Here is a 23,218-nt window from a genome sequence, read left to right on the forward strand (position 1 = left end):
TCCCACCTGTTGCGTAGGATAACTAGTGTTAGGGCCACTTGTGTCAGGCAATAGGGCATTAATATAATAATCTCTCTCTCGAAACTGGGACACATTCATACATCTCTGACTGACACTTGTTTCATCTACAGGTTACATGTGATAGCCAGAGGATCCCAACTCTAGCCCTGAAGGACCACTAACAGTGTGGGTTTAAAGGATACCCCTGCTTGAGCACAGGTTGGTCAGTCAAAATGATTGGGCACCTGTGCTAATGCAAGGACAGCCTTAAAACCTGCCCTGTTAGTGGTCCTTCAGGACTAGAATCTGGAACCTCTGTCAGATAGACAACACTAGCTAATGTTTACTGTTTTAAGCTTTTGCTGAAAGCTCGTTTTTTAACATTAAGAAATAACTTAAGAGTTCAATAACAAAAGGCTTCCACAGCATAGTAACGGCATGTGAATGTTTGACATTTTCTAGTTTACGGATTTGATTTCATGAGTGGTTTTAAAAGGTCATGTCAAATACTATATATTTTTCTTTTGGAAGACATGATTTAAATTAGGTTCCATGTCAGATATTGGGCCATGCTGTATTTACCAAGCGGTCTCGGTCCATAAAACACCTTCTGTCTCATTCTTGCACCGAATGGTATCTTTGAATAGCAGCGGTTAGTAAATATAACCCCTAATCTCTGAAAGGTTGGATCAGGAATAGGTGTGTACTCTATGTAAGCATGGAGGCAAATTTAGATGATGCTTCAAATACTCTACGAGCAATGGGAAGAAAGCATAAGTCATAACCCTTTCAGTTCTGGTAGTTATTGTACCCATTGAGATGAATGAGAAAATACTGTAGCATTATTAAAATAGTCATATCATTCCACTTTCATAAAACATTTCACTTGTTGCATTCAGAGGTGGGCTGGCAGATTTCTATCCAGTGGGCAAATGTGCCCGACCAGCCTAAAAACCAGGCGGCCAATGGTCCCTACACATATCCACTGTAAATATTGGCACCATAAACACAAGCACAAGCACATACCTGATACATTAACCTCATGCAAACACCCAGATCATATACACACCACATACTCTCCACATACACACGCACACACACTGACCAGCACACATAAACTGACCTATGCACACTGACCTGCAGAAACCAGCTCCATCAGGGGCAAAGAGAAGTATCCAGCTCAGAGAAGCAACCAAGGGAGATTTTGCTGCTCATATGTGTCCTCTGTGGCCGGATTTGCAATTATATCTCAGAGCAGCTCTGTTCTGGCTGTTACCAACCCAAGGGGTAGATCCTCAGAAGGTCGCTCATTTCTTAACATTCCGTTACCTTCCTTCATTTATTTTTATTGTACATTAATAAAAAAGAGATATCAATTTATATTGTTGAGGTATGTATGGATAAACATTAGTGTACACCCATACTTTATACAGTCATTATTACATTATTTACCATATAATTAAATGAAAAAGTTAAGAAGTGTTAAAATGATACATTTCTCAATATTATTAAGATGTGCATTAGCTTTTGACACAATCCCCTTCTCGCCTTACGTCCGGTAATACCGCAGGGTCGATTCCGCCAGGCCTGGGGAATCCTCACGCTGCGGTTCCGTCTGCTCTACTGAAACGTCCGCACACTAAAGGATAAGTCCCTTACTATGGGCCGGCCCTACAATACATCCACTACCGTGTAGGGGAAACTACCTGGGGCCTCTGGGGAACAGGGGTGGCCTAGTCCAGGGGCTTACTAGCTCCCCAGACACTACCTTTGCCCGCTCCGTTAGGACTGACGCCATCTCCAGTCCACGGAGGAAATCCTGAATCACAGGACCTCCTCTTCCGGCAGCACCAACCGCAAGATGGCTGCTGCCTTATACACAGTCCATATACATGCGGCTGCGCCAACCACAACATGGCCGACACAGCTCACTAAACCTTCTCACACAACGGGACCACTGTCAGGGAGGAGGCAAGGAAGGGTACCCTGCTACATTACCAATTAATGATATTAAAGCAGCAATCTCCCCTAATTGGGGATTGTTTTTTATTAAAAAATATTTTTTTTTTATATTAGCCGAATCCTGCAGACGAAAACTGAATAATTCTCAGAACTGTGATAACCGCGCAGTGGGAATGTCTCTGAAGCCGGTGATCGTGGTCAAATCCCAGTGTCAGTGCTCCTTGTGGGGGGGGGGGGGGGAGGAGAGAGAGAGAGAGAGAGAGAGAGAGAGAGAGAGAGAGAGAGAGAGAGAGAGAGATAGAGATAGAGATTTTCAAGAGGTCAATCCATCCAAATCAGTTTCCCAGATTTTATTGCATTTTCAATCCAAAAATAGTTTTTTTTCAATCCAAAAATTGTTTTGTTTCACAGGTATAGCATCCACAAATGGATTTGGTCAGTTTTAATCCGCTATATATATATATATATATATATGAAAAAAGAGAACAAGAAGCGCCAGCTCCATAGCATAATACTGTATAAAAATTCAAATTTATTAAAAAACAACAAGAGAGGCCGCCAGGACATGCACTCACTTCAATGTGTAAAAAACAATCATGGGAGACAATCTGTTTGGCCTTCAGGAACCAGGGAGGGAGATGTTTAGCAGAGAGTACAGCACCGACATTGTTTATTGCACTAAATCACGACGGCACGCCGAGATCTACCCCAGCTGCCGCCAGTAACAACCGCGCGCCGCCGCGTTTCCCCCACGCACCCCCCCTCCACTTCGCGCGCAATTTACCCCCCTTCCCGACCCCGTACCCGGCTCCTGCTCTGCCCCTCTGCTTCCCCGCACCCCCGCTTACCTTCATTTGATCTCCAGGGGTGTCGGGGAAGCCTGGGGAAGCCGGGGAAGCCAGACGCGCATGTTACTGTGACGTCACAGTGCGCCGCCACGCGCCGCGGCTACCCGCTTCCCAGACGCATGTAGCCGGCGGCTTTTGCTGCAATAAACAATGTCGCTACAGTATACAGTGGAGCAATTATAAGGAGCTGATACTTATCAAGTAGAGATGACAGCTAGATCGGGAGAAGGGGGAAGGAGAGTCCTCTCCACATGGGTGGTGATGGAAACACCTTCCGTTGTGACAGCGCTATCCGTCAATGCGGCGCAGTTACCCTCTCTCCTCTCAGTAGCACCAGCAGAGAATCAGCTCCAGTCCTCACGCAGTTGCTGCAGGCTCCAACACACAAGTTCCTGATCAGCCCATGACGTCAGTGCGTCATGCGCTTGCCCGTTATCTCTTAGCATACAGTGCTTACCCTGCAGCCAGGGATTCTGGGTAGTGACATGCAAATGAGCACACAGTGTCACCTGTTGCTCCTTATCCATTTGAACATGGGACCCCTATAAGCTGATGCCTGTCGCATTACACAGCTTTTTAGCACAACCTGGGTTAAAGACATGCAGAGCCAGTAACCCTACTCACAGACCTTTTGAGTCTCATCAGTGTGAGGTTGGTTGCTGGCTAAGCAACATGAAGCTGGTAGTGGGTATGACCAGGCGTTTGTTTCTACTACAGAACGTAGGAAGAAAAAACATGCAGGTGCATTCTATTGTAAATTTGTCAGTGTTCCATAATGAATCAGCTTCAGTTTCAACAGGGAACTGACATGCAAATGTGCTAAACATACAGTATATACATTACTTGTAAGGTCTTTTCACAGCACAAACAAGATACACGCCACTGAGAGAGCAGAACGCTGCAATGGGTGAGTCATTTCGGTGGAAAACTGTTGGGTGGTTTCATTTGTTTTTTTAAAGAATTTTTTTTATTAAAGACTTTCTCACACATGTTTAGTTCTTAACACTGCATGAAAAAGTTTAGGCTAATTAGTACATAGGTACAGTAAGCTCAAAGAACAGCACGAAAAAAATACTAGAACTGACAAAAGTCTGGTAGTCTGGTAGTCTGGTAGTCTGGTAGTCTGGTAGTCTGGCAGTCTGGTAGTCTGGTAGTACGGTAGTACAGTAGTACGGTGTATAGTTGTATGTGTATGGAGAAGGAGTGGCTCAGTGAGTAAATACACTGACTGGCACTGAGCAGGTTCAATTCCCGGTGTCAGCTCCTTGTGACCTTGGGCAAGTCACTTTATCTCCCTGTGCCTCAGGCACAAAAAAATAGATTGTAAGCTCCACGGGACAGGGACCTATGCCTACAAAAATGTCTCTGTAAAGTGCTACGTAAAAACTAGCAGCATTATACAAGAGCATGCTATTATTATTATGGGTGCTATCAGTAGTGCTGAAGAGGCATATATGTAGAATGCTTGGGATGTGCCCGGAGGTTAATATTGCAGATAAAGACTCGCAGAGTGTTAAACGTAATGAGCCTGGAGGCTCTTTGAGAACAACTGGTAGGGTTATGCACTGCAGAGGAGAAATTAATGACCTCTGAAGCCCCTTTCCATGTAGAAGTTCCTCCTCGGTCTCCCTGAAGTCACGGTGAGGAGTGTGGCGGCTCCGTGTGAAGCACCGTCTCTGTATAACCTGGCAATGTGAATCCCGTAAGACAAAGCCTGCAAAGCTGCTGCACATCACTCCAATCGGAAGGCAGGATACAGTGAAACAGCGAAGGATTGGTGGGACAGCGGACCCAGGAAAAAGCATTTAACAACTCACCGGTTAAGTACAAAAATAAAAAAGTACTCTGAGAAAGCGCTCTTAGCGTGGAACGCGTTGGAGGAGAATGCCTTTTTTTGTCCCCATTATGGTCTTTGTTTTTCCCATTGTTTTTTTGTACTTACCCGGTGAGTTGTTAAATGCTTTTTCCTGGGTCTGCTGTCCCACCAATCCTTTCTTACTTTTATATGTAAAGCATGTGATGAAGTATAATTCTAAATTCTTACCTAAACTGGCAATCGTTTGGTGCTCCTGTTACAAATCTGTCAAAATCCTGATTGTGTGAGTTCAGTTAGTGTAACTCTCCAGTTACAATGCATTCTTATATTACTAAGATAATATTATCTATTGTTACAGTTTGCAGCTCAAACTGCTGGGAACACTGGCAACAAATGATCACAAACAGGAAAATGTTGCAAAGATCTTGCACTGCTGGGGAAGTGTGCTAAAATTAGCCATAGAAATAAAAGGATACTCAGTATATGAAAACTCCTTACAAATGGCATTATGTGTTGAATAAAAAAAACAGCACTATTATTCAATACTACAGAACTGATTGGAAAAAAAAACATTGAAGATTTCACGTTTTGCTGCTTTAAAGTATTCCAATTTACAGTTCTTGTCAGGACTGTGAGCTATTTCACACTGCAGGTCCCAGGTGATGTGTATGTTTGTTAGCTAAAGATACCGACCTTTAATCAGACCAGAGCTGTACTGTGATAATCGTTAGAAATATCTGCACTCTGTTTTTTATTCTTTTGTTTTTTTTATTTATTTCATTATTTTGTGAATAATTGAAGCGGCTCAACAAATATGAGCCCACAGCCTTTGTTTAAATGCAAATCGCCCCGAAAAACACCTGTGCCAGCAGCGTCTGTGTAACAATCTTATCTGCGCCCTTTTTAGGGATGTCTGTGACAAGGTAAGGGATTTATGGAGGAAGTGGGAGGAGTTAGGGCTGGGTGCCATCTATATATTGGACCTGGGCTATGCATTAAGGTCAGAGGTTTTAGTCTTGCACACCTTAAATGCTATAATGTTAGCAATATAATTGCGTTTAAAGTACCGGTGCTCCGTAGTTCAGGAAAAAACCTGTCTGGTGTGTTCTCAGGATACATGTAAGTAAGTAGAGGATTCAGGGCACTTCGGATTTGCAAAAAAATAATTTATTCTCTTATTGGCACATAAATTCATTTTTGCAAATCCGAAGTGCCCTGGATCCTCTACTTACTTACGGGCTATGTATTAAGACATTTCTGCGTTGTTGTTTTTTTCCATTGGCTTAAAGGTGGCGTAAGTTTGAATAAATGTCATGTTACAGAGAGCAAAAATGTCAGACCCCTTTCTCGTGATGCCATGATTCACTGTACTATGCTGCTGGTGATTTCAGACGTTTTCCTAGGTTTTATTGCTAGCAATCTTTCACTAGCATTACACGCTCATTCATTTTTATATGATTTATTATGGGCTTTTAGAGGACCACAAAATCTGTGTAAACCAAGCCGATTTGGTATAATGTGCTTGTAACAAAAACTGTTCCATGAGCGAAAATTGATGGCCGTGCCATCAGTAAAAATTCACACAATATTTACAGCACTTTGCTTTTTCTGTCCTGTTTGATAAATAGTCTCCAAAGGCAAGAAACAGTCCACTGAATACCATGGATTATAAATAGGGATTTCAGTTTTAGGTTTTAACAGAAAAACACCAAAAAAAACATCATGATTGATAATCTTGCACTTTTGGTTAAAACCGATAAACCTTTTATTTTTCTCGTTTCATACTTTTTTTCTTTTAGATTGGATTGAAGCAGTGGGTCTCCGGAGCTGAACCCCATTAATTTCAGCTCCGAGGACCCCCTGCTTCTGGAGATACTTACCTCCGTAGAGGGTGCTAGTATTCACTACGCCGGGCTAGCAGGGTGCACATAATAGCGGAGTTTCAAAGCTCCCACGCCCTGTGGCCAATAGGAAGCCATGGCATCATCAGGTTCAGCTTCCTATTGGCCTGCGTGATGCGGGAGCTTTAAACTTTAAAGCCCAGCTAGCTCAGCCGGAGTGGCTACTGGCACCTAATATGGAGGTACGTATCTCCAGAAGCAGGCCCCCCCAAGAGCTAAAATGAATGGGGTTCAGCTCCAGAGACCCCCTGCTTCAAAGCAGTGTTAAAAAAATGAAAATAAAACGGCATGAATTGCTCCTTTAAATCCCATCTCTTGTGGCAGCAGGTCCACCGATAGGAGACAAAGGCATCATGGGGGCGTATGAAATCTAAACAAAGTGCACCTATATACACCAAATTCACATCAGTGTCAATTTTTGTCAATTTTTTCAATCCTGATAAGCAAATATTTTGAAAAAAATAAAATGAAAGCTCCCGGAAAACCAAAATAAATTTGCACCGATTTAATGCAAAAAATAAACACCGAAAAAAAAATGGAATTCCTAATTACAAACCAAAAAAAATCAGGACTTTGTAATGGTTAAAATCAGTTGTACGATGTGCTCTGATCTCAAGCATTTCAACGCTGCACATATGTTCTGCATGGATGCTGAGCAGACGTCAATTGTCAAGGATTTGTTGTAATCTACTATAAACCAGTTATTAGGGCACTGTTGACAAAATCTGCTGTAACCTCAGGAACAGCAAGGGCACTGGTATTCCTGGTGATAGCATAATACTTTCCGGAAACAGGTCACATCTCCTGTTGCTCGGAATGAATTATGAAGGAGTATATAATACAGCTGCGAAGGAAACACAAGACATGACCTGTTAGCCAGTTTTTATGGCTACATGATGAGTAAAATTTAAGGAAGATGCATACAGATCCCATTAAATATTCAAGAGTCATTGAAGGATACAAACTTTGGCAAGGATTTGAAAACTGTAAATGTCGAATATTACAGAAGGAGAACAAATACTCACAGGACAGCATCATCTTATAGCCATTTTACTATGATATTCTATTAGTATTTTTCAACCAGGGTTTTTTGGAATCCGTGAGTTCCCTGTGCATCCCTAAAGGGTTCCCTACAATTTTCAGGTCATTTGAAAATTGTACCAAATATAGAATTGAAAATGCATTTGATCTCAGATGCACTATTAGAGAGGATTGGGGTTCCTTACAATGCATCTGATCTCAGACACGCTATTAGAGAAGGTTGGGGTTCCTTACAATGCATCTGATCTCAGACGCGCTATTAGAGAGGGTCGGGGTTCCTTACAATGCATCCGATTTCAGACACACTATTAGAGAGGGTTTGGGTTCCTTACAATGCATCTGATCTCAGACGCGCTATTAGAGAGGGATGGGGTTTCTCAACATTTCACATAGGGTTCCATGACCAAAAAAAGTTTGGAATCCACTGTTCTATGAACTCTTCTGTTGCAATAGAAATCAACAATGCAGTATGGTGTAAAAGGAGCAAGGATCTATCCATATTTTAGGGATTTTAAATGTCTAATGGTTTCTCTTGATCGTATCCTCACTTCCGAAGTACACCAGAATGATTTTGTTTCTTTGCTAAGTAGAGAAAAAAAAGTATTTATCACGAACGTTCCTCTCCTTTATTTTGTGTATTCATAAAAAAAAAATAGCATAGAGAATGCTTGTAAAAATGTCACATAAAATGCGCATATTGGTGCACCATCAAAAATATTAAAACGGTAACAGTGTAAGCACTGAGTACACCTGCAGCATTATACATGAGTGAAGTAACAGTGACTCAGACCACAATTCAACTGATAAGTGAGACAAGAACGAGAGCAAAACCATCAACACGGTTAAGATGTTTTTGATCAATTACACAAAGGCTGCCCACTTATTGAAGGTCACTGGGGCACCAAGGTCAACTCTGTATTTTTCTTATGCTCCAAAAAATCCTATCCACAAAAATAAAATGGGAGAATCCTGAACTTGTAGGGAGTGACTCTCTCTTTGGCTACCAGTGCAGGCTAAAGGACAGCAGCCTTATGCACCATACATTTATTCATTGGATTATTAAGGCAGGGAAACTGCCATTCTTTTTCTCTCTCATTGTTTTTAACCGCTTCTCTCTTTGCCTCTATTCTGTATCTTCCAGTATCTATGCCTCCTATTACTCTGAGACCCCATTACAAATCTCCTGAACCCACAATTTGGGAAACACTGCCTGTAAGAGATGTGTGCAGAGGTACGCAATGGAGACCGTTTTTAAGGTGAAATTAAAATAAGGCTTTATTGCCTGTTCCTTTAAACAATACAGCAAACAACAAGTATACATTAAACAATTAACACCTAGCCCTTTGTAAGGGCTAAGTTTCTTCCCCATTCCCTCTCTGCAAGGCTGGGGGGGGGGGGTGAATCCCCTTACGCACATATCACCCCAAAGTCTCAGTGGTACCCTAACGCAGGGGGACGCAGGTTCAGGTCAGTGGTGTCCGGGTAGTTGTCTGCTTGAGGGTCCAGGCATAGAGGTCTGGTCCCCTTTTGTCTTGCTTCCAGAACAAAGCCCTCTTTTTCCTTATATTAGATTGTTTGTGAGCTAAGGAAATCTCTTTCCTGTGTCTCAGACCAGGCTTTTTCTAAAGTCCTTATCAGCCAGGTGGAGTCTGGTTGATTGTCTGTGTGCAATTAACCAACACACTGCTGGATTTAGAGGCAGTTTCTCTCCAACAGTGATAAGTCCCTGTTACACTGCCCTACAATAAGTTTACACATGAACTGCTCTACTTATTTTATGCTTGAAAGGACAATAGGAGGTATTTATATACACAGAAGGAAACACACTGCATGACAGATTTGCTCCCCACTAATTTCAGCTCAGTGAGATGCTACAGTGATGTATTCATTTCCACTTTTAGTGAGAGACCTGAGACTGTGAAAAGTTAGTGTATGTTCTAGGGGAGACTTCAGCTCTGAATTGCTCTAGGAAGATGCATCTTTTTATTCATCCCACCGTCATTGAATGTCAGAATGTTTATTGACATCACATATAATAATATATACAGTATATATACAGTATATACCTTGTTTATTCTCAATAAGAGCTGTGCTATAAAACTGTGCTGTGGATTAGAGTCAGGAATTTGGTGGAAGATTAAAAAGACTTCTGCTTGATTCATGCCAACTACAGGACACTACCCATTATCTTAGAGTTTTTCATATCATAGTGGCATGCCACCATGACAACTTAGAGCTAACACTTAAAACACCTTTATTTTTTGTTCTTGCTTATAATCCTGTTTTTTTAATCCCTTTTCTGAAGAGCCACCCAATATTTCTTAATGTCAAAATATCTCCATATTGTTTTCATTTTGTCCCCAACTCACTCCTTCCAAGCGTTGCTCCCTTTCTCTCTCAGGTTTTGGGATTCCTCTGTTTTATGGCCCCTCTCTACTAACGTCTTTGTACAACACACCTCTACTTATCTCCCCAGCACTCCTTTTGTTCTCTGTCCCTGCACTTGAATATTTTGGTACCACTTCCAGTCTGACACTGATTAGATCTGCTCATAACCTACAAGATCATCCCTGCACAATGTGCACTTGGACTTCAGCACCTCTCAACGCTGGAAGACACGTTACAGTCCATTCACTTGCATCGGACATAAGGGGTTTCCTGTTTCTGCAATGTGCCTTATGGCATAGCACTGCTTAGCAGATATGAACCCAATTTGATTATGATGAATAAACCAATAAAACATTTTCCTGTTGCTTTCTACCTCCACGTTTCTTATATAACCCAACTACTTTAGCACCAATTGGTTATATATACCAATCTACTACCCAAGTCAGGGGTTCTCAACTCCAGTCCTCCAGGCCTGCCAACACATCAGGTTTTCAGGATATCCCTGCTTCAGCACAGGTGGCTCAATCAGTGGCTTATGGGCCAATACGAGGCACACCATGGGGACCACCTGGAGGCCCACAGACACCCACGGGGACCACCTGAGGACACCCGCCGGCCTCTGTTATCAATCCTGTGTTGAAATAAATAAATAATGGTTTTATATGGGGGCACAAGGGGTGGGTTGTGTATTGACGGTTATTACATATTTGAATATAAATTTTAATACTAGTGTATATGAGCAGGGCGTCTCCGGAGCAGAACCTTGTTGATTTGAAGTCCGGGGACCCACTGCTTCCCGAGATACAGGCCCTGTTATGGGGTGCCGGTATCTCCTATGCATGTAAATGTCCTGCGTCACGTGACGGTGGGATTTAAATGCATAGAAAATACCGGCACCCCATAACAGGGCCTGTATCTCGGGAAGCAGGGGGCCCCGAACCTCAAATCAACGCGGTTCTGCTCCAGAGACCCCCTGCTCATCTACACTAGTAATAAAAATAATATCGTAGAACATTTATTTCGGGCGAGATTTGCGCAGGGTGAGACGGCTCTCTCTGAGCAGCTCTCTCTGCAGCAGAAAGGAATCACTGGATAAGGCCTTTTCAGAGAGGCGATCTTCACGCCGCTGGCTACTCGCACGTTTTGTGAATTTTGCTATCAAAGGTAATCGAGGCTTTCTGAATACCGTGAGAGCAACGCTCACAAAAACGGCAATTTAAATGACCCAGCGATTTTTTTTATTAACCTTTAGTGCATAGGTCCCTTAGTCTTTGACTGAGCCACTGATTGAGCCACCTGTGCTGAAGCTTGGATATCCCGAAAATCCGACCTGTTAGGGGGTCTTGAAGGCTGGAGTTGAGAACCTCTGACTTGCTGTAAGTGAAGCAACATCTTGTTCTTTGTTACGCGCTTGTGCAAGCACTATGAATGCATGATCTTGTTTAATGCACAGTAATATTGTGTGGGTTCCCTTGAAACTACATTTGTTAATAAGGAGCATTTAATAATACTGAGTCGCAGTGTTCTTGTGAAGATGGTTTTGAGCACAATATCCCTTAAATCTGGAGCACGTATTTTTGGTTGCTAGGCACAAAATGACAGCAGTAGTAACTGCTTATTTAGAAGCAGTCTTGAGAGGCTAATTTTCCAAAGATGAATTTGGAAGTCTGCCAAATTTGTAGAGAGAGGCTCGATATAAATATACTGGATATAGCTCTTTTTTCTTCCACAGGCAATGTAATGAATAGGTAACACACTCAGTACAATACGTTGTGGGTATTGAATATAAGAGGCATTTGAAGAAAATACATACATTTTAACTACTGTATGTGCATGTCGTTTAAACACCTTAAATCATAAACTATTTTCAGCTACTCTAAAGTAATTTGCGCATTAGCCCGGTTCCAAAATTGGCTTCATTAATAAATCAGTAGCAATGATGCACAGCTAATTTGTACTATATTTTAATTGGATGTACTATTTACAGAAAGTCACATGAGGTGGGTGCACAGGAAAATAACATTGTTTTTGCTATGTGGCAATGCTCTAGCCATACATCATATAACACATGTAGTTACTAATAGCTTTTGATAAAGAGATGTATAGTCCTTGCCTGAAGCCTGGCTTGTGTAATACAAATAGGTACAGTGGATAGTGCACCATTGTTGAAAAGTATTATCAAATATGAACATATATTCCAACATACCATCATTTTAGTCCTGAACAGAGGTTTCGTTTATTAGCAATGTCACCTTGACCCCAATCTAACTGTCTAATAAGGATGGAGAGAACATGATCAATTTAATATCCATATTTGGTGGAAAACCTTGAGGAGCCTACTCATTAAACCCCAACAATTTCTCCATTTACCCTTCTCCACTAATCCAGCAACGAGAAGTGTACAGCTTTACCTCATTCTCTTTATAGTGGGGACAAGTTCACACATCCTCTTTCAAGTTGCGATGGAATTAATCTGCTCATTCTCCGGCATAGATTCATGAGTTATTGTGGGTTTTTGATTCATTTGATGGGGGCACGTTTGTGTTAGTTGTACTTATTTATATTTGCAGTTTGCCATGTTTTTAATGTAATTAATTCCAAATATGGAGCCATCAAAGTACAAGGTTTTAGAACCTTTCCTGATCCACTCAGCTAGAGATCTGGAATAACCTTATAAATAAACCGGTACCAACATTTCAAGTAAATATAAGAGATGTATTGAAGTAAAAATCCTTTCATTAAAGGTGTCACACTTATTTGGAAATTCACCAATGGTCTACAGGAATTATGATTTTTTTCCCCATAGGTTATTCACTTCTTACAGTATGTAGCACACCTGGGATGTAGCACAGTCCAAACTTAAGACTCGTGATTTATTGGTCGGATGTGCTACTGTGCTGTGCTACTGTGCTGTGCTACTTTTTGTCCCCTGGAGCAGTGCTGAGTCAACTTTTCTCGTGATCTCGTCTTATTCCACCTATTTGTAGTTATTACCATTTTAGTGTATTTTACAGAAGAGTTGGATGCTTGTCTTTTTTCGATACATTATTGCCTAAATTAAGTGTTTTTGTCCCCACCTTTCTGGCTGGCCAGTTGGGATATGGATATTTCCACGTCATGGGCACTTTTTTTGCACTTTACGAGTATTTCATGGGTATAATTTAGTTTTGTATATAGCATGTGATACTGAGTACTTTTTGTGAGGATCTGTTCTTTCCACTGGGGAATCTCTTTCCTTGCTGTGTACTTATAGAACCCTAGTTTAGAGTTACCAATTTTGTCTACTAGAAATTAGTTTTTTTGGATTTCCTTTTATGGTACATCGATGTTAATCAAATAATAATGTGAGACCAAGGTTTACAAATGTTAACAAATATTATTGGTACTGTAGCACACCTGAAGGCTGGCAATCAGTCCAAAATGACATTCTAAGATACAAATTTCATAGGATGTATTGGTTGGGTGTGGAATATACAGTGTTTCAGCTCCACCAACCAGTCCATGATAACCAAAAATATTGTATATTGCACATCCGACCAATAAATCACGAGTCTTAAGTTTGGACTGTGCTACATCCCAGGTGTGCTACATACTGTAAGAAGAGAATAACCTATGGGGAAAAAATCATCATTCCTGTAGAGCATTGGTGAATTTCCAAATAAGTGTGACACCTTTAATGAAAGGATTTTTACTTCAATACATCTCTTATATTTACTTGAAATGTTGGTACCGGTTTATTTATAAGGTTATTCCAGATCTCTAGCTGAGTGGATCAGGAAAGGTTCTATAACCTTGTACTTTTATGGCTCCATATTTGGAATTAATTACATCTACAGTAGATCCAACTTTTATTTCTTTCAATTAATTAACTGCAGAAAAAGTCAATTAAAACAGGGTGGATAATTTTTTTTTACCAATATGGGTACCTCGTTAATGTAAAAAAAATAAGAAAAAAAATGAGTGATTCATATGTTGCTGAACCATATTATTCACATGTTATTTCCATATCTAAACCACTGTTGGATTGTCAGAGAATTCCACAAACTCTCCATATGGGGATTATTGGCTAAAACATGGCAAACTTCAAATATAAATAAGTACAACTAACACAAACGTGCCCCCATCAAATGAATCAAAAACCCACAATAACTCATGAATCTATGCCGGAGAATGAGCAGATTAATTCCATCGCAACTTGAAAGAGGATGTGCGAACTTGTTCCTCTCTCTAAAATATTACTTTGGTGAATATGAAAGAAGAATATTTCCATCTTAGAATGCACACATATTGCTGTCAGCCAATTAATAAAAATCAATGGAACTGCCAGCAATGGGAAATTGCAGACCACTTGAATATATGTGGAGCATAGAGTTAATTGAAGTGGTTTTACTTAATAGCCAATAACTTGCATGGCCTTACAGACTATGGAAAGCTTTTGATCCGGATGCAGGAAGAGCATTGCACTGTTAGGCACAGAGATGCTAAAACAGACTTCAGCAGAAGCAGCACATCTACGTTTTTGGTGATTTGAGATGTAAATATATAGAGGATTCATTCCGTTGGCACTCACTGCGATAAAGACACATACTATAAATGTACATACAGGCATACCCCGGTTTAAGGACACTCACTTTAAGTACAGTACACTCTCGTGTAAGGACAAATTTTCAATAGCACCATACCATGTGTCACACTTATTCCGCCCTTCAGACCACCGTAGTAGTGACGCACTGATTCCCCTCGCCCAATAGGCAAATGGCAGCTCACGCATGGGCCTGTCAGCACATCCTGAACCGGCTACCTACCTGTACTGAAGCATCGATAAGTGGAAAAAAGGTAGTGCTTCACCTTAATTACATTTTCGCTTTACATACATGCTCCGGACCCATTGCGTACGTTAATGCGGGCTGTGCCTGTATATATATACAATAAAGGGTAGATTAAGGAAACACAATTGGCCTCATTTAATTATAGCAATAGTTTAGAAATTCTGAGAGATGTTTTTCTGACGCGTAACCTTGATCCTTTTTTTATTTGCTATTCGATCTCAAACTAGTTTGCAGCTACTGTGGCGACAATCTTTATTGCAACTTTTGCCCGTCTTGTCCCGCGGGTCTTTTCGGGCTGGCGCCAAACGTGGCCGTGCGCCAGCCCATCCTAGCCGCATCTTCTCCTCCCCCTTCCTTTCCCCTCGCGACCCCCTGGTTGTTCCGCCCCGCTCCACGCTCCAAAAAATAAAATACCCCCTTACCTGCAGCCTCCTTCGGGGATGCCTGGCGTTTTCGGGATGCCTGGCGTCCTCGGGATGCCTGGCACACGTGACCGGCGCCCGGCTGACATGCGGCATGCCCGCACATTGCGGAGGCGGCCGAGTTAGAATAAACTCTGCCGCCACTGTATGGTTCTGAAATCCACTAGTGGTGGGAAAATGTTACACCCATAAATGTAACAGCCTGTGAAATATAATAAATACACCTCTTTGTGATATGGATCGTCTTAATCTGAGGCACACGATTCCCAGTTTGGCAGTGGGTTTCCTGATAATATAACTTCCAACCATAAAATGTACATCCTTATTTATCTATATTTGAATATTTTATAGTAGATTGAAGAGGTTCCATAGATTTGAATACATTTCATGCATCTTTGCTTTATACTATTTGGGTACAGAGAAACAATTGATACAAAAATGTTTTTTGTTGTTGTTGCATTTAATCAGAATGGCACCAGTTGTGTTAAATGAGGAGGAGAGATGGGGTTTTGGTGCCAGAGAGAGGGGAAAGAACTAATTTAGTGGAGGGCCCAGTTATATAGGTATACATCCAAATATAGTCACTTTTACTGCATGGGAAATGTTGTGAAAACACCTGGGCTACTTACGTGTAGGAATAATACAACTTAAATATGCAAACATGCTTATTTTCCAGGTATCTGAATTGTGTTTAAAACCAGAGACAGAACATAAAACACAGACAGAGCTCAGTGCACATCCAGTGAAACTTATACACGGTACAGTGTCTAAATATATATGTATAGATATCTATTAAATAAAATGGTCTTTTAGTTTAACATTTTGGCCAAATTGTTGTAAGCCCCTGAGCCACTACACGGCAGACCACATCTCAAGGGTCCCTAACACTAATATAAATTCTTAATAACCTGTGCATTACCAGGAAGAATGATTTATAATAAATCTGTCAAAATTAGTTGCATAGTTCTAAGTCTGATTGAAGCTTTTATTAACCTGTACATTACCAGGAAAAGCACTCTGTATTAGATTTGTCACAATCATACTTCAAGCAAGCAAGTTCCCCTGAGAGTGGGAGATGCTATGGAGTGTATGTTTTATCTTAATTGTGTTCACAGGTATACCTCCACATGCAGTATAATTGGGTAATATTTTCACTGGTAATGAGAAGTTATTACTATGGTAAAAATCTGTTACAGCAATAAGTTGTTACAATGTCATTGGCATTACAATAGAACACCCAAATATTGGTACTATTTTCCAACACAAAAGATGATGATATCTACATTGGCTATGGGGGAAGGAGGAGGAGGAGAAAGTGTTGCGGTCCCTGGACATCGAAATTAAAGTCCTGAGACTCCATGACATCAGAGCGTAAACATGCGTCTCTGATATGACCTCAACACGCTTCTCTCGTATGCTTCATGATAAGGGTCCAGGTTGAGACCGAAATGTCAACCCTGTATTTTGAAAAAGCACAGCTGAATGTTGAAGGAAGACCTGTGAGTGCATCACTTCTGTATTGCTTCTATAAATATATTTTCTCCACAAGATGACTGCACACATTGAGCCTTACAGGAGGCAATCGCGGTGCACGGAATAGGAGCTAAGGTACAGTCAAATTAGATCACAAGTGACCTATAATACCGGCAAAACATACAAATATTGCAAACAAAACGTGCATTTATAATGTCCAAAAGCACACAATCCGATGTTTCGGACACATGAAGAAGGTACTGAAACGTCGGCCGATGTGCATTTTATAATAAATTAACGTTTGTTTCGCTATATCTGAGGGTTTTGCCGGTATTATAGATCACCTGTGATATATATATATATATCAAGTAAAAGTAGAAGAGCATACAGAGACAACTCTCATAGGGTAAACTATTTATTCCACAAAAATAGAACAAAAATAAAAGTGAGAAACAATTACAGTACACTCACATTTGTGCTTACTGCAGTAGACATATAAAAACATTTCAGGTATAACAAGAACAACCTTGTGTATATATACAGGCTGTCGCTACCAATCGTTTCACTTTATGACGGACGACACAATGCGATCCTATGAGGGCATATTGCGATGCCGGAATGACTTATCCGATGCTCACCATAGCTGATTAACATGGGACTCACTTTACAACACTTTCACTATCCAACGCTACTTTCCAGAACGAATTCCGTTGGATAACCGAGGACCGCCTGTATATATAATTAAATTACTGTGTGAGATACATAAAACAATTCTTCTACCGAACTAAGAAACTGGATATAATAATAGGATACCCCACGAGTGGTATAGAAATGATATACCCCTATTTGGTACACAACACATTTGAATCGATTTTCATAAAGAAGAAACTAAACCCGGAAACCATCGAATCACGATGTGGGGTATCTCCATTCCCCAATCTGGTGGTAACTGCCATTCAAGTCAATGGGGGCTACCACAAGACTGAGCTTCACCACCAGACCAGGACCACCACCAGACTGGGCGCCATACCAGTTTTGCCGACTCCCAGCCGTAGAAGTCAATTTTGAAGAAGTGTTTTCCATTAACCTCTACTTTTAGACCTTCCTAATATCTGATATCTCTGTTCACATAACAGCCCTCTTACAGGCCTATGATTTATTTGATTTTGTAGTTGTCTTTCAAAAGGTCGATTTGTGCTAGCTGGAAGCTGAAAATCGCATGAAACATGCTTGCATGATGAATATAAATAGTGACATTTTTAATATGTGATTTCCCAAAATAGCTATGCCATTGGATTTAAGACATACAGTACATTGAAGGACTTTGCATGTTGCCTGACGAAAGAAAAAAAAAAAGAAGAAAATGAAACAGTCTGTGCATATGATATATAAAATGTGTCCTAAAGTAGTATAGGTTACCCAAACTAATTTTTATGTAATTTTTTAACACAGGTTTGAAGCAGGGGGTCTCAGGAGCTGAACCCCATTCATTTCAGCTCCTGCGATCCCCTGTTTCCAGAGATACTTACCTCTGTAGTAAGTGCCGGTAGCCGCTCTGGCTTAGCTAGCAGTCGTTTAAAGCTCCTGCATCAAGCGAACCAATAGGAAGCCGAATTTGATGACATCACGGCTTTCTATTGGCCCACAGGGTGCGAGAGCTTTGAAACTTTGCCATTATGTGATCCCTGCTAGCCGAGCAGAACTGCAACCAGCACCCCCAACAGAGGTTAGTATCTGCGCAAGCAGGGGGTCCCCAGAGCTGAAATGAATGGGATTCAGCTCCGGAGACCCCCTGCCTGAATCCAAGTGAGAAAAAAAAAAAGGTGGCATGGATCTCGGCTTTAAATCCCTACAAGCATAGGGAAGACATCTTCACAGCATGTTAAATAGGGACTGATCATTTATAAATTCAAGAGATATTTACTCTCAAACACTACATTTATCTGAAAGTGATAGTGAAATATACACAATGGGCAGGTTTTATCTCACCATTAATTCCTCAACAACTACAGCATGCCAGATTATAAATTTTTTGATATCTTGTCATCTTCAAAATATTGATTTTGATACTTTGAAAAAAAAAAAAAAAAGTCATCCTCCTTTACTCATTTTTTTAAAATCAGAATCTGAACCAGGGAAGCTTCCAGATAGGAATAGAGCTACTGTATGTCAGCTCCGGGGAACAACAATTTTCTAAGAACTTGACATTTTAGTTTGCAGGGTTTTTTTTTTTTTTTAATTCCCATTTAGAATTCAGCATTATTGCTGTGGGCCGAGAAGAAGCCCCACGGTTATGGGGGTATGTGATTAGGGCCTTCTACTACACTGGCGACACACTTTATTCGAGCTCGGCTAGTCCCACGAATTCAGGTATACCCGGGTGTATTGAGGTTTGTGACTGTTTTCTGCCCGAGTGCATTGAGGTATTTTCCAGGCAGGGATTGAAGCATTTTATTCCCGCTGGCTGCAATACTGCACAGTATATATATATATACTGCATTACAATTCATGAATTTATGCCATCTGGTAGACACGCGAAGCATTGCAGCCTATTAAATCCTAATCATTATCATTTAACAGATCAGCCGCCCGTCAGCCAGGCATGAACCCAGGCTGGGAAGGCAAATGCAACGGGGCTTGTCAGAGGTGAGGAGCGGCGCATTCCAGGTATCTGCCAGGTACATACCGGGTATTTGCTCGAATAAAGTGTGTCGGTGCAGTAAATGTCCCCCGTGGCCATCTTGGTTTTTTTACTATCATTTTACTGGAACATTAAAAGAGAAACGAGCTGAAAATAGCCTGATTCAGCTCAAGAGCCTCCTGGTTCAAACAACTGCTTTTAAAGCCATGATTTTTTTTCATGTTCCTGCTTAGGTTTGCAACGGTAAGAAAACATATAGACATAAGAGATGGGCGAATTTTTGGGGCGGATCGGCCGGTTCCTTGGGTCCGTGGATTTCAGCGGATCAATCTCAAAAAGGGCGGTTTGCGTTTTGCGGATTTTGTAAAATTATTATTGCCAATACATTTTGCAATCGGTTGGCGGATTTTTAAGAAACCGCTAACAAGGTGCTGAATCCACGGATCAGATTCTACAAATCCATCCACGGGGCATATCCAATCATGTTTTTTTGACGAATGTCCGCGCAGATTAAAACCGACAAAATCCGTTTGCGGATTTTACACCTTTAAACGGATTTTGGAGGGGGGAGGGAGGGGAGTGTGAGAAAATCCAGGAAGCAGATTTGGCCGGATTCGCCCCCATCTGCAACAGACATAACATTTTAGCAGTCACAGAGTTTCTTGTGAGAGGGATCTCACAGACACTTTCGCAATGCAGATTTTTTTTTTAAAAAGTCAGTAAATGTGAAAGTAATAAAAATCCTTCTTTTACAAATATACTTTTAGGTCCTATTTTAAAATAAATTGGGGATCTCTGTTCTGACGTGGCTATGCCTTTTGTTCCGTATAGTCTTTTAACACAAATAAGTTCAGCGATGATTGTTCACGGAAGAGGAGACCGTAGCACCGGGAACAAGGCAGCAGACAAGAGAAAGCAGTTCAATAAACAGTATTTATTCTATCCGGAGCCAGCAAACACAGCACAAAATCACAAACAAAGCTTACACTCACAAACACAGGGATAATAGGGGAAATCCTAGCTACCTAGGTGCCAGGCGCAACTTCCCAGGCTTACCCGGGTTCCACTGCCACTCCTGTGGGTATAGAGACTGTTTGGGCGTCGCTGGTGCTATTGGTGGTAGAGCACTTTCACATCTCCCGCTGAATGTCCTGCTCTCCCCTTCTCCGGCACAGCTACAGTCCTGGATCGCAAAGCAAGTTCAAATATAATATTATGTCATATGCATTGTAATACATAATGGGAACAAGCGCTTCAGACATAAAACAATAGGAAAAGGAGTCCCTACCCTGAAGAGCTTACAATCTAAGTGGTAAGTAGGGAGAACTTGCAGAGACAGAAGGAGGGTGATCTGGGAAATGCGTCTGCAAGGGGTCAGGGTCAGTGCATATGAGATGTACTGTATAGTATCAGCCACGGAGCTACCCATTTGCTTTGTTAAAGAGGTGTGTTTTAAGAAAAGTTCTAAAGGTTGAGAGAGGGGCAGAAGAGTATATAGCTTTAAAGTGAGGAGGATAATTTTGTCAGTAATACAGGATTTAATAGGAAGCCAGGTGTGTTGACAGTAATGGAAAGTGAGACCTGCATTTCCGTAACACCATTCACATCTTCAGGGGAACACAATTTGGGAAACGTAAACCCCACCCCACATTCTTTCGTTTTATTTAGGAAAAATGGAACCCTTAATTAACAATCAAAAACATACAGTAACAATTTAATTGACAACTTCTATTCTTTGTTTTGATTTCTTACCTGAATACAAAGTTACTCAAATAAATGTGTCACTTTTATACCTATACCTTCTGAATAATCTTTCAGCCGCTTCCACTTTCCGACAAGTAGAACTACCGTAAATCTTGCAAATGAACTGTCACTTTTTTAATTTCCTTAGAATGAAAATACTTTACAAATTAGCTAAATGCAGTATCATTTGTGATTGATGCTAAATTATAAATACATTCACATGTCTCAGAGCAGTCCACAACCCTGCCTTTCTCTATTATCTGACATCAGGATTAAAGCTGTTTCATACTCTTTAAGTATGGCTCACATTTCAGGAACCATAACACCTTTGTTCTAGAATTGCTAGCATTTGTACTAAACATAAATTATTTCCTGTTCAACAAGACATTCTACCACCAGACCCAGGGGACCCCAATGGGGACTAAATGTGCCCCATCATATGCTAACCTATACCTGGGCTGGAGGGAGGCTGAAACGGTCTTCAATAATGATATGGCGAGATTCATCGATCACATAGAACTATGGTCAAGATTCATCGATGATGTGTTCCTACTGTGGAAGGGCCCCCTGGACCTTCTAAAATAAGTAATTGATGTATTAAATTCCAATGACAAGAAACTGAGGTTCACCTATGAGATTGGTCCAAACAAAATCCCATTCCTTGATCTAATGATATCTAAGGAACGAAATGGGGACTTGACAACGACAATCTTCCGAAAATCCACAGCTACCAACAGTGTCCTAAGAGCTAACAGTCATCATCAACGTAACCTGATACGAGGCATTCCTGTGGGTCAGTTTCTGTGACTCAAGCGGAACTGCACCACCAACCCCGAGTTTGAAACACAGGCTATATTAATGAAAGAACTGTTTCAGGCACGAGGATACAGCAGGAACACCATCAACAGGGCCTACAAAGAGCCAAAAATACTTCAAGTGATGTCACAATTAGTTTTCCTTTCACCAATCACCAACAAGAAGGTGCAGGATCCCTGTTTAAAACAAATTACGAATAGAATAATAAAATACAAGAACCTCAGTCCTAAATATATACCTCAAATAAATAAAAAATTATCTAGTGTTGTGGATAATTGATTTATAAAAGCTCTTCTGAGTCAGATACAAGGCTATCATTGTTAACCAATGGCAAGAAGAAATGACTAAAATGGCTCACGGTGCGATTTTAATAATTTAGGGGCATATTCTATAAGCCTTAATTTAAAAAAATCGGTGGGTCTTTTACGCCGCCAGTTTTGTGAGCGTTCATATCACGGTATGCAGAAAGCCTCGATTACCTGTGATAGCAAAATTCCCAAAACAGGTGAGTAGCCGGCGATGTGTTGATCACCTCTCTCAAAAGGACTTACCCGGCGATTTCTTTCAGCTGCAGAGAGAGGTGCACAGAGAGAGCCGCCTCTCCCTGTGCATCTCTCGCCAGCGATCAAAATATTTTAATATACATTTTAATACTAGTGTAGATGAGCAGGGCGTCTCCGGAGCAGAACCGCGTTGATTTCAGGTCCGGGGACCCTCTGCTTCCCGAGATACAGGCCCTGTTACGGGTTGCCGGTATCTCCTATGCAAGTAAATGCCTTGTGTCACGTGACTGTGGGAATAAAATGCATAGGAGATACCGGCACACCATAACAGGGCCTATATCTCGGGAAGCAGGGGTCCCTGGACTTCAAATCAACGTGGTTCTGCTCCAGAGACCCCTGCTCATCTACACTAGTATTAAAATTTATATTAAAACAGCTTCATTACCTTAGCGGCGAGGGGTTAATTAAGGGGCTAAACCTCTACAGCCTGTTTCTTGGGGCAGAGGGGGTGGGTGAAGGGGGTATTTGTTGTTTTGCTGTTTTGGTGATAGATATATCTTATTCATGTGTACTATTAGGCTTTTTAATTATTTTATTGTTGGGGTGTTTAGGTGCTTGTGTATTTATTTTATTATTGTGTATTCTTGGCCTTAATGATTTTTATTAGGTTGACCATTGCATATCATGCCCATATTATATGGGTATGATATACCACTGTGCCAATCAATGGGTTGAGGGTGGGTATAGTGGGTCCGGGGTGGGTGGTTAGGCCTCCCGGGTGGGTAGCGGGGGACAGGTGGGGGGGGTTAACCCCTTAATTACTATAGCGGTTATT

At 41.2% G+C, this 23,218-nt stretch overlaps 1 protein-coding gene across 3 annotated transcripts in view; it reads left to right on the plus strand.

The window, feature by feature from the left end:
* NYAP2 (neuronal tyrosine-phosphorylated phosphoinositide-3-kinase adaptor 2) overlaps positions 1 to 23,218 on the plus strand; it is a 123,953-nt gene that overhangs the window by 36,975 nt on the left and 63,760 nt on the right. Inside the window, exon 1 of one of the 3 annotated variants that reach the window (XM_075570125.1) lies at positions 3,559 to 3,717. The exons of the other annotated variants lie outside the window; for them this stretch is intronic. The gene's annotated coding sequence lies outside the window, so the exon portion shown is untranslated. Of the gene's footprint in view, positions 1 to 3,558; positions 3,718 to 23,218 lie in introns of those variants that run through there. 3 annotated transcript variants of the gene reach the window in all.

Source organism: Ascaphus truei, chromosome 14, assembly GCF_040206685.1.
Source record: "Ascaphus truei isolate aAscTru1 chromosome 14, aAscTru1.hap1, whole genome shotgun sequence".
NCBI lineage: Eukaryota > Metazoa > Chordata > Amphibia > Anura > Ascaphidae > Ascaphus > Ascaphus truei.